Genomic DNA, 12,588 nt, shown 5'->3' on the forward strand with positions numbered 1-12,588 from the left:
TAGAGGGCAGGGGTAATGGCCCATGACACCCTCATGGGAGCACATGTGCCCCCTGCCATGTAGGTCATCAGAGCCATCAACACAATGCTGCTGTACAGGGTCGTCCACCTGGGGGATCTAGATGCTGCCATCATGGGCTTTGAGGACCTGGAATTCCCGAACTGCTTTAGTGCCTTGGATGGCATGCACATCCCCATCTACATCCCAGCACACAGCACCAGTCGGCATGTGAACAGAAAGGGCATGGTCCCCCAGAACCTAGTGGAAGCTAGGGCCACATTCACAGACATCTATGTGGGCTGCGCTGACTGAGCCCACAACACCCACATTTTCAGAACTTCCAGGCTCTGCCAGTGCATGGGGGCTGGCACCTTCATCCCCCATATTCCCGGTGGAGGGAATATCATCATGCCATTCTGCATGAAGGCAGACACGACATACCTGCAACAGCTGTGGCTCCTGTGGCTGTATATGGGCCACCTCGACCTCATCCAGGAAGCATTCAACCAGTGCCTCAACCATGCCTGTAATGTGGTGGAGCAGGCTTTTTGGGTGTCTTAAGGGGCAGCGGGTATGCCTCCATGCAAAGTTGGAGGTCAGGGTCCTCCAAGTGCCCCAGGTGGTGTGCGCCTGTTGTGTCCTCCACAACACTGTGGAGGGCAAGGGGGATAACTATGTCTGGGGGTGGGGGGAAATAGAGCCAACGCCAGGTATGAGCACCCAGGAACCACCCCTTTCTGCCAGGCCCACCAGGACAGCCTCCACATTAGGGAGGACCCCAGGCAGGCCTCTGCAAATGGCCACCTTGAACCCACACACATCCCCCATGAGCCCCTACCCTCCACCATCCCCACCACCTCCACCAGCACCGCATCCGCACATCTGGAACCCATCATCCTTCCCCAAGGAGCATGGCACAAGGGGGTATATGGAAAATAATCATTCATGCACAACTGAAAGGTACATGAAACTATGTACGGGAGGGGAAGACAGTTTACCAGGGGGTGGGAGGATTCTTAACTTGGAGAGGGGTGGGAAGGCTCTCAATCTGGAGGGGGACAGGAGGGCTTGGTCCAGGCCTGGGGTGGTGGGCCATGAGCCCCATCAGCCCCGAGATCCCCTGACTCCCCCAGGTGCAGGGTCCCCATCAGAGTGGGGAGGGGGTGGGGGCACCAGCATGTAAGGCTGCAGGAGGGGCACAGCAGGGGGGAAGCAGTAGGCTTGGTGGGGTGGGTAGCCAGGAGGGCCAGGAGGTGGGCCACATTGGCTGCATGCTCCTGGAGTGTGGTGCTGATGCACTCCAGGGTAGTCAGCAGCGTGTCCCATGCCACCCTCTGCCACTGCAGGTCAACCTCAGCAAGCTGGAGGTGCCACTCAGCCACCTCAGACTGGCAGTGGCTGGCTAGGTCCTACCTACCTACCTCCCTGTGTTCCCAGCCCTCTCATGCCCCAACAGTTATGGGGTGGAAGGGGCTGTCACAGCCAGTGGGGCTTGTCACCCTCCACCCTCTCCATGGAATAGTGCCCACCATCCCTGGCCCCATACCTGCCATCCCAGTTTTAAGGCCCACATGACTGCAGCACCCCCCAATACACCTCTGGCCCCATCCCCTCCATCCAAGTTTGATGGCCTCCCTATGGTTGCAGCACTCCCAGTACATGAGTACCCTCAGGACCCACAGAGAAAGACTCTGATGTTCCACATTGTTCTATTCAGATGTTTATTCATAGTAGTTTGATTTCTTGAGAGCACCTCTGTGTCCCCAATTCTTGGGGTGGGGAGAGGTCTATTTTGGGTGTCCATGTGAGGGTCACTCTAGTCCGTGCTTCCCAGATGCGCAGCCTATTGTGGTTGACCCATTGGTTGGGGGCCATGGTGGGCTGCTCTGGCCTCGACCATCCAGCCCTGGGGCATGGCCCCCTCCCTGGACTCAACTAGGTTGTGGAGGGCTCAGCAGGCTGCCATAAACCAGTGAAAGTTCTCCTTCCCAATGTCGAGGCACATGAGGAGGCACCTGAACCTATCTTTCCAGTGTCTGAATGTGCACTCAGTGGGGTAGAGTACCCATGCCAGGTGGTCACTGAAGACCTCCTGGAATGTAGTGATGTGGCCCATGTAAGGCTGCATGAGCCAAGGCTGCAAGGTATATGCCAGGTCACCCACCATGCAGAAGGACATGGCTACGTCCCTGATAGTGTGCTCCTGCTGGGGGAATAGGTCCCTGTCTCCATCCTCTGGGTCAGGTGGAGTGCCTGAAGATGTGTACACTGTGCACACACTCTGGCCAGGCTACACAGATGTCCATGAAGCAGTCTCAGTGATCCACCAGGGCCTGGAGCACGTTGGAGTGGTACTCCTTCCTGTGAATGAGTCAGCTGCCGCTTAGTGCCAGGGAGCAGATGGAGATAGTTGTGTGCGCCATCAACCACCCAGAAGCAGTGGGGGAAGCTGAGAGTGGTGAACCCTGTGATGGCCACATCCCAGTCCCTGGCACTCACCAGCCTCCGGAGGAACATGCAGTTGATGGCTCAGATGACTTGCACGGAATGGAGAGCGGGTGAGCTTGTGGGTGTAACCAAGGATGCCCCTGCCCCCTTCAGGGCTCCCTCCCCAGGGCCCCTTCTCCTGCCCCCTCCAGGGCTCCTCCAATTCCCTTTCCAGGCCCCCTCCCCCCACCAGGCCCCCTCCAGGGCCCCCTCTGTCCCCCAGGCCCTCTGAGCACACACCTGCAGAAGGCCAGCGTGCTGGTGGGGCATGTCAGGTCCTCTGGAGGTCCTCCCTTCCTCCTGTCCCACCGCCCCATCCCCCTGAGGGTCCCCCTTGTCTGGCAGTTCCCTCCCCGCTCCCTGTGCCAGACTCAGACATGCCTTACCCAGAGGACAGAGATTCCAATGGTTACCTTGTCCACCCAGAACTGCTGCCCAATGCAGCGGTAGCTGTCCGGAGTGGTGATCATCCATAAGGCGATGGCCACATGCTTCTCCACAGACAGAGTGGGCTGCAAGAGGGTGTCCTGACATCGGAGGATGGGGGTGAACCAGCTGCAGAGCTCCACAAAGGTGTCTCTCCTCATCCTGAAGTTCTGCATCCAGTGCTTATTGTCCCACTCGGTCAGGACCAATCAGTCCCACCAGTCGGTGCTGGCAGGGTGGGTCCAGACATACTGCATGGGCCTGGGAGGCATTGGAAGGGGCTGTGGGGGTCAGGACCCCAGGGATGCGGTCTCCAGCCCTGCAGATGGCAGAGGAGGACTTCCAGGGTGATAGCCAGTAGGCATTCCCAGGCAATCCTGTGGGTCCACGGCTGCTGTGAGTCCATGACTCTCATAAGCGAGGGTCAGATCTGGCACAAGCTCAGCTTCACTGTAAACAGCTTGGCACACCTCAGCAGCATGTGCAGAGAGGGGGTGTTTGGGTGGGGCCTTTTAAGGCCCTATATGGCCATGGCTCCCAGAAGTGCTGTCTGGCCATGCAACCCTGTCTGGGGCACTTCCTGGCTTGTTCTTTCAGAAGAGGCTGCACGGCTGTGTGGAAGCGCCTTTCCAGAGGGATGGGTAGCTCTTTCAGTTTCAGGTGTAGATGTGATCTTCTGGAAGAACACCTTCAAGAAGATGGCTTCAAGAAGATGATCTTCCGGAGGATCGCTGTAGCATAGACATGCCCAGAATGAGTCCAATAGCTCTATTTCAAAATAGGCTCTGTGTGTATACGCACCATATTTCAAAAGAGTTACATGCTGTTTCAAAATGCATTTTTGCATGTAGCACAAATAAGCTATTTTGGAATATCTGTTCAAGAACAACTTATTTCGAAATAGCTTTGCTGTGTAGCTATACCTGTAGTCTCACTGAAGTTAATGGGAGATTTGCTATTGATTTCCCTGGAGTGAGAATTTCATCCAAGAAGGGCAAATTTTCTGAGGAGGTTGGGGATAACGTATTTCTGCAATAATGTGCTTATATTACTATGATGTGCTTTTCTCTCTGGCCAGGTTTACACTACAGAGATCTTCTGAAATATGATTTTCTGGAAGATTGTCTTCCAGAATATCACATCTGCACACAAAAATGTGGACTGAAGGAGCAACCTGCTCTTTCGAAAGAGATCATCCACACAGCCCCCGGCTCTTTCAAAAGAATCAGCGAGGGATCAAAAAAAACAGCACCATGAGGCCTTCTTTCAAGAGACAGCGCCCCCAGAACATCCACACCGACTTTTTTCTGAAAGACTATCTCAGAAGAAGGCATTCTTCCTGATCCAGGAGCAGAAGATGGCTTTTGGAAGAAGAGCTGCCTTCTTTTCAAGGAGGACTTGCTAGTATAGATGTGGTCTCTGTGTGTGAGAAGACATACACGTACGTTCTGCACATGTAACTCCCCACAGGGAGATTCAAACCTGGAACTCCAGGAAATTAGTACAGACCCCTCTACAGCTTGAGCTAAAGGCTAGCTTCTTCTCGGCTTAGGCTGTAGAAGGCATTTATTCTTTCTCTGTGAAGTGGTCTAGCTACCACTACGTGGGACAGCTAACCACACATAGGTGTGCGGGTTACACACATACAAAGACTTACAGATCTGGTAGAGATCATACAGAACAGAGAAAACAAATTAAGGCATGAAACAGAATTTCTAATAAACTGGACGAAATTACAACACTGTTTTGCCAGCAATGTAATCTCATCTATGCCTTCAATTCACCCAAGGGTTCCGAAAGAACTCAAATACGAAATTGTGGAGTTATTAACAGTGGTTTGTAACCTATCCTTTAAATCCGCTTCGGTACCCAATGACTGGAAGACGGCCAATATAATGCCAATATTTAAAAAAGGCTCTAGAGGAGACCCTGGCAATTATAGACTAAGTCTAACATCAGTACCAGGCAAATTAGTAGAAACAATAGTAAAGAATAAAATTGCAAGGCACGTAGAAGAGCGCAAGTTGTTGGGCAAAAGCCAGCATGGTTTCTGCAGAGGGAAGTCGTGTCTAACTAATCTATTAGATTTCTTTGAAGGGGTTAATAAACATGCGGACAAGGGGCACCCAGTGGACATAATATACCTAGATTTCCAGAAAGCCTTTGACACGGTCCCACACCAAAGGCGTTTATGTAAATTAGGTGGTCATGGGATAGGAGGAAAGATCCTTTCATGGATCGGGAATTGGTTGAAAGACAGAAGACAAAGGGTTGGAATAAATGGTAAATTTTCACAATGGAGGGGGGTAACTAGTGGTGTTCCCCAGGGGTCAGTCCTGGGACCGATCCTGTTCAACTTGTTCATCAATGATCTAGAAAATGAGGTAAGCAGTGAGGTGGCAAAGTTTGCAGATGACACCGAGTTGTTCAGGACAGTCAAAACCAAAAGGGATTGTGAAGAACTACAAAAAGATCTCAGCAAACTGAGTGATTGGGCAGCAAAATGGCAAATGAAATTTAATGTGGGTAAGTGTAAGGTAATGCACATTGGAAAAAAATAACCCAAATTACACATACAACATGATGGGGTCAAACTTAGCTACGACAGATCAGGAAAGGGATCTTGGAGTTATAGTGGATAGTTCTCTGAAGACATCCACGCAGTGTGCAGCGGCAGTTAGTAAAGCAAATAGGATGTTAGGAATTATTGAAAAAGGGATAGATAATAAGACAAAAGATATCATACTTCCCCTATATAAAACTATGGTATGCCCACATCTTGAGTACTGTGTGCAGATGTGGTCTCCTCACCTCAAAAAAGATATATTGGCATTAGAAAAGGTACAGAAAAGGGCGACTAAGATGATTAGGGGTTTGGAACGGGTCCCATATGGGGAGAGGCTAGAGAGACTGGGACTTTTCAGTCTGGAAAAGAGGCGATATAAAATCATGAATGGTGTGGAGAAAGTGAACATAGAAAAATTATTTACCTTTTCCCATAATACAAGAACTAGGGGACACCAAATGAAATTGATGGGTAGTAGGTTCAAAACTAATAAAAGGGAATTTTTCTTCACGCAGCACACAGTCAACCTGTGGAACTCCTTGCCGGAGGAGGCTGTGAAGGCCAGGACTCTATTAGGGTTTAAAAAAGAGCTCGATAAATTTTTGCAGGTTAGGTCCATAAATGGCTGTTAGCCAGGGGTAAAGTATGGTGCCCTAGCCTTCAGTACAAGGGCAGGAGATGGATGGCAGGAGATAAATCACTTGATCATTGTCTTCTGTTGTCCTTCTCTGGGGCACCTGGCATTGGCCACTGTCGGCAGACGGGATACTGGGCTGGATGGACCTTTGGTCTGACCCAGTATGGCCATTCTTATGTTCTTATGCTCTTATGTAATAGGGCTGCAAGGAACAGGAGGGTCTGCCCCAAAAATAAGGTTTTACAGTTATATCCATTTTAATCAATTTTAGTTAAACTTCTGCAGTTTTGTTTATGGTTTAAATCTGTGTTAAACTGGTGTAAGTTGCACAAGGTGTTCACATAAGAGTTAATACTAGTTTAGCATAACTGAACTTTACATCAATTTAAGTTAAACCGATAGGCCTTGTCTACATGAAGACGCTTCAAGTAATTCCTCAACCATGTTTCTACTGTCTTTTTATTCCTACAGTCCCACCAGGCTCTGGCAACAGCCTTATCCTTTTTGAAACCCCTTCTTTTGAACAAGGTCTACACGTATTTTTTTTCTGACACTAGATCCATTTTTAAGGCATAATTCTTTTTCTGAAAATAGATGTGCAACAAGTGTTTACTGCATCTCCTTTTAATGCTGCTTATATGCACTTTCGTGCTAGGGTTTCCCTAGTTTTAGTTTCAAATGCTACCTAATATACTGACATCTGTACTCTGTGTCATGCTCCCCACCAACATGTCACATTGCATCATGTCATTTTTCCGAGCACAATATGACAGATGCAGCTCGTAAGTGATGCATCATCCTGTCCCTTGGCATGAGGAAATGTAAAAATAAATACATTTCTGTTTTGTTTACAGTAATTTACTGTCAGTAAAAGAAACATTTATTTTCTTCTGAAATGTTTTATGAGATAGCACAGGGGAAAGACAGGGTTTCCAACCCATCATTTAAAATATATTATGGACCAGAATGATGCTCATTTCATTTATTTGCTCATTGATTTAAAACAACAGAAGAAGAGTGTATGCAAGCTCCAGGCAGCCTGATCATAGTTAAATTTATGTCATGAATTAATAACTGGGGGAACTACAGAGTCAATAAAAACTGGTTGATTGTCTGGTAAATCTCTGCTTTCTATATAAAATATATTAATTTAAATATTCAAGACATTGATATTAATCAATATAATAAATTCATTTATTTCTTTTTTCCTGACATTAAGTTTATAAAGAAGGCAATTAGCACTCCAGGATATTGACTTTTAGCTGTAAATGCAGCATTTGGGTTTGGCAGATTTTAATTTAAAAATATTTTCTAAAGATAATATAGGTTTAAGCATTTGAGATTCTTCTCTAATTAAATTTTCACAAGGTCTGAGTTTTCACAAGCTTATGAGTTAAGTATTTATTTTTACTGATTTAAATTTTCAAACTTGCAGAAAATTATGTGGTGAATCGGACAATCAGGGGGATCAGACAATAATTATTCAATGAACGTGGACATGGAGTTTCAAAAACAACGCTTTATACCATTAAAAGCCAAATTGTGTTTATCACACGTCAAAATATCTAAAGTAAGCATCCTTAACTCAAACTCTCATAAGTTCTCAAGCAGAATTTTACTTACTTTGCCTTCGTAAGTTTCAAGTATTATTGATGGAAATATGTTTTCAACTATTTGCATCTGTGTATAGTAAAGTAAATATTTACCAACATTTGCTGGTAACAAATTAATTCCGCCAAGCCTAAATATATTGGAATCACTGATATATTTCGCCTATATTATACACTGAGTGCAATAATGTCTCATTTGAAAGTTAAAACCAAGTTTCAGACTGATGTGCATCACTGATGGGGATTCAAAACTATTGGACTGTAGTGGTGAACCAGGTCAAGTATGAATATAATTTGGGTATAGGTGCCTGTAAGCAGTTCCCCCTGATGGCAGGGTGGCCTAGTGGCTAGGCCCTTTGCGGAGCCAAGAGTCCCAGGGTGTAGGTCTGCAGCCCACCCATAAGGGCTGTGGTCTTTGTTTGGGGCATGGCCCTGAGCATCTAGGTTCCCCTCTGCAGAGAGGGCTTTCTCTAGGGTTCTTCCCCCTCTCTGCCTGGGGAAGGGTGCAGAAGCTCCTTCCTCTGATGGTGGACCTGGTGGCAGCTGTTACTCAGGTCCTGCATGAGCCAGAGCCAGCCCCTGCCTTTTGGCTGAAAAGCCCAGAAGTGGTCTAGCTTCTCCTCCTTTATACTACCCCCAAGCCTGACACCTGCTGCAGGTGAACCAGGGTGGGGCCAATTGGGCAAACAGGCTCTGTTTAACCCCTGCCTTGCCCAGCCTTCCTCTTACCCCCTTACAGTACCAAATTTACCAGTGTGCTAGTGTATTCTCTGTACTCGATTCCTTGATTCTCCAGCTGGTCCTTGCTGAGGATGAAGTTACAGATTATCTCCCAAGCCACCTGGGGTATTGACAGAATGCATCGTGCTTCAGCCACTACTCTCCCTCAGCCTTGTCTACTTCCTTTATTGTTCCCTGATACAACCACTGTACAAGAAACCATAGCTGTTAACCTCCTCTGATGCTTTAAAGATATAACATGCTGTACGAACCTCCCTAAAGCTGAGTCTGTGTTTAAGTCAAAATTTAGAATTTATGATAAGTATCAAATTAACAAAACCAAAGGTTTTATTTATCCACAGAACACATAAAGTACAAATGTCTCCCATACTGCTCTGCAAACATACTCTAACCTGTGCATGAAGAGGCCACTTCTAGAATTGTGATAGTTCTACTATATCCATGCACATTCAAGCTCTGTGTACACTAGACATAGAAATCAACCACGGATATACGATTTTAGTTATGCTAATAGTGTAACTAAAATCAACTCATCTGTGCTCGGCTAACTTGTCTTTCTTAACTAGGGAAGGTCAACAGGAGAGTTTCTCATGTCCCCCTTTGTATCTCATGAGTACAAGAGTTGACTGTGACCACTGAGAGCTCAGTTCTGTGTACACACAAAATTAAACCCTGCAGGTTTGACCCTGAGTGTGTTGATCTTCCACAGTAGTGTAGATAAGTCCTCACCCTCTACTGAGATTCCCTCTCTTTGTGATGATAGGTTGGGTGGGGAAAATTTTACCAGACTCTAGAACTTGGACTGAGCCATCAAATAACCTGTTTAGAGCTGGACAGTTGTTTTTTGGGAGGTGATACATATTGTTTACAACTATACTGCTTCTGTTTGACCAAAACTTTTCAAAAATGTATGGAATTTGCCAATATGTGTTGAATTAAGCCAATTCAAAATTACTTTTTATTCAGAATTTACTTCAATTGTATCCCTTTAAAAGATCAAAAATTCAAAACTGAAACAAAACATTTAGTTTGGGGTCCAAACTAGACTTTGTTTAAGCAGAAGTGAAATGTTTCTAGTTTTTTGGTTTGTTGAAAAATTGCTTCTGGTTGACTCAAAAGATTTGTTTCATTTGTTTGTTTGTTCTTGTTTTGCCAGTGAACACAAACAAAAGGTTATTCTCAGAGCTCTAAACTTGAACTCGCCTCAGGTTGTAGGCCTAGAAGTAATAGGCCTGATTACTAACAGAAACTGCGACATTGCTCAAAAATACAATTTAAGAAAGTGGAGATTTATTGAAGAAACAGAAGAGAAAGATCTGTGTGCAAATTCCCCATCTTCTTGAGTAATCTTGGGGAACACAAATTTGGACTTTCTTTAAAAAGTGAGGGAAAGCCATCATGTTTTTTGGTATGTATGCACGTCAAAAAGGTGCCAGAGTATCCCACTGTTAGTGAGTGATCATGTTGTCACGTTTAAGTCACAGCTTTCAGTTCAGTGGAGATAAGGACTGGGTTATTTCTGAAATGTAGAAAAAATATACATTTCTTTTTCAGGATGGCAGCATATATTCTTTTGCATGATACTGCCCAGGCTATTGTAGTAATTTGCTAAACTGGGAATCGACGCTATAGCTATTCTATTCTTTGTTTAAGCATCATATTGTTCCAAATAGACAGGAAAAGGAACATTTCAATATCACAAATTTTAATTTTTAATGGCCCACACTTGAGAAATGAGAAGAAAATGAGATTGGGAAGCTTAGCTGACATGGATGAGGGCTTAATTAGAAACTCAGTTCTGTAAGACTAATACTGCTTTCTGTTCTTGTTCATTCTTTTTGTAATAGAAAAGAATGACATGCCAAATGTATATGATTATGCATAGTTATTTAGGAAACTGGATTTTTCCTCTCTATTTATTATTCTTTGCACATGAGGTTAGTGTTCTGTTGCAACTCTGGTGTTTAATTAGAACTATTTTTATTTCTTCCTTTTGCACTAGGCCTGAGATTGATAGCTGTTATGCTCCCTTCTATGGGCTACGTCTCTGTGATACTTATTGGTCTAGCCTCTGGGACCTAAACATGACTTATTTAAGGGGGACCTAAGCATGACTTATTTAAGGTCTTTGTTGGGCTAGGAAAAGATGGTCATTTTTGGATGCAATATTTCTTCTTTTCTTTATTGGGGAAGAGTCCTTTTTTGCTCTTCCCTTGTTAGCAAAATCAGTATCAATATGTTCTGTCTCTAAGTAAGAGTATACCTAGTAATGTAAATGAGGCATGGCATGTCACTCAATTTTTTCTGCATTGCATTAAGATTCCAAGACATTTTAAATATGTGTTGTAATACTGCATGTATTTATTGTGATGTATACAATGTATAACAATAAAGCATCCATCCCAAGCCTTGAGTATTCTTAGTAATCTCTAAGATCTACATTTAAACAGATTCCTGTCATAATAAAAATTAAACATCACTCCCTTTAAACACATGTCTTACAAATGCCTTGAGAAATCTTTGGAGATTTGAAAGATGTGTGTCTTTAAAAGAGAGACATGGTAAGAGAGGCAATATCTTGCACTTTCTCAATTTCTTTTTGTGGAAGAGAAAAGTTTTGAGCTTCTTCATGCTAGAGGAAGTCTTAAAAAGTTCATTACATGAGAATCATTGTGCTGCCAATGAACTTATTCTGAAAATTTGAACATCTTTGCTGGCACCCTCCCTTCCTCTCATGTGTAACTAAGTGTAGAGTTAGAGAAGTTCATCAATTAGTGAGTTGTGGAGCACCAGCTGAGGGAGGCACCCCAGAGAAAGAGGTCAAACAAAGATTGCCAAAGGAGACTAAGCAGCATGAAAGTTTCAAACAGCCAACAGCTTTTATAGAAGGAAAGAGGAAATATGTCATGCTTCTGGGAGTCTCGTGAGGTTTTTCAGAGAAAGTTCATAGAACGCGCAATGAAAGTCAGTACCCCTAACTTTGGCCAAAAACAATTCACTGTGCCAGTATACTTACATTTTCTCTGTGAATTGTATTATTTGTTTTGCTTAAATCTATAGGCTACAGTTACACTAATAAGTTTAGCCAGCAAAACCCCAATTTTGTCTACAAAACTCCTAGTGCATTTATGCACAAAATAGGTTTTGTCAACAGTGTGTCAACAAAACCCAGCACATTCACCAACAGCCTTATGCTTCAAAGCCATGAGGCATAATGCCTTCTTTGACAGGTGTCTGTCAACAAAGCAGCTGTGTACATACCCCCAGGGGACTACTGTCAACAGACAGGGCATCCAGAACAATGGGCATCCCTGTCTGCTGTGTTTCTGGGTGCCTGTTTTGTCGAGAGAGCAGTCAGGCAGTCTGGCTCCTCTGTTGACAGAGCCCGGTGCTCTCCCAATTGTCTTTTGTGTGTGGCTGTGCTCTGTTGACAGAAGTTTTGCTGGGAAATCTCTTCCAACAGTGACTTCTGTCTATAGATCTCTGTAGTGTAACCATAGCATACAGAGTTGGATAATAATAGGATGCTCTCAAATTAGAAGGAGACACACTGATAGTTTGCACGTGAGAAAATGCATGTTAAAACTTAAATATAATTACTGAAGCATCTCTGTCCACTTCAGATGTTTTGTAAAGGTATGAGGTCTTCCATATCCCTTTGCCTTCTGATGGTTCTTCCTGGTTTCTTCTATAGCTATTACCTATAAAGTTAGCATGTGGTCCTCTTCAGCTAGGAATGTTGACCACTTTTCCAAAAAGTGTAAGTAGTTCTTTGAATGTGTCTGAGTACTTTCCTCAGGTGTTCCCTTCATATCATCTGCCACAATTCCTCACCTGGAAAAAGAGACTGAAGAATTTTTGATAAGCAACAGATTTTCAAAATTGATCTCAATGGTCACACGCAGTAGGAAACCCCCACTTCTTCTCTGAAGACTACAAAGGGCTTCTAAGCCTTTTGCGCTGGGTTTATATCAACAGATTTCTGTCCAAATCTAAGAATAGTTCAGGGAATTAAAACAAAACTCTATCAAACTGAAGGCCAGTTTAACTAGAGCTTTGGCTGCTCCTTGGGTAGCCAAGAACTGGCTTGGGTAATGAACTGCGCATGACAGGTACCTGGT

This window comes from Carettochelys insculpta, chromosome 3, assembly GCF_033958435.1.
Source record: "Carettochelys insculpta isolate YL-2023 chromosome 3, ASM3395843v1, whole genome shotgun sequence".
In the NCBI taxonomy this organism is placed as follows: domain Eukaryota; kingdom Metazoa; phylum Chordata; order Testudines; family Carettochelyidae; genus Carettochelys; species Carettochelys insculpta.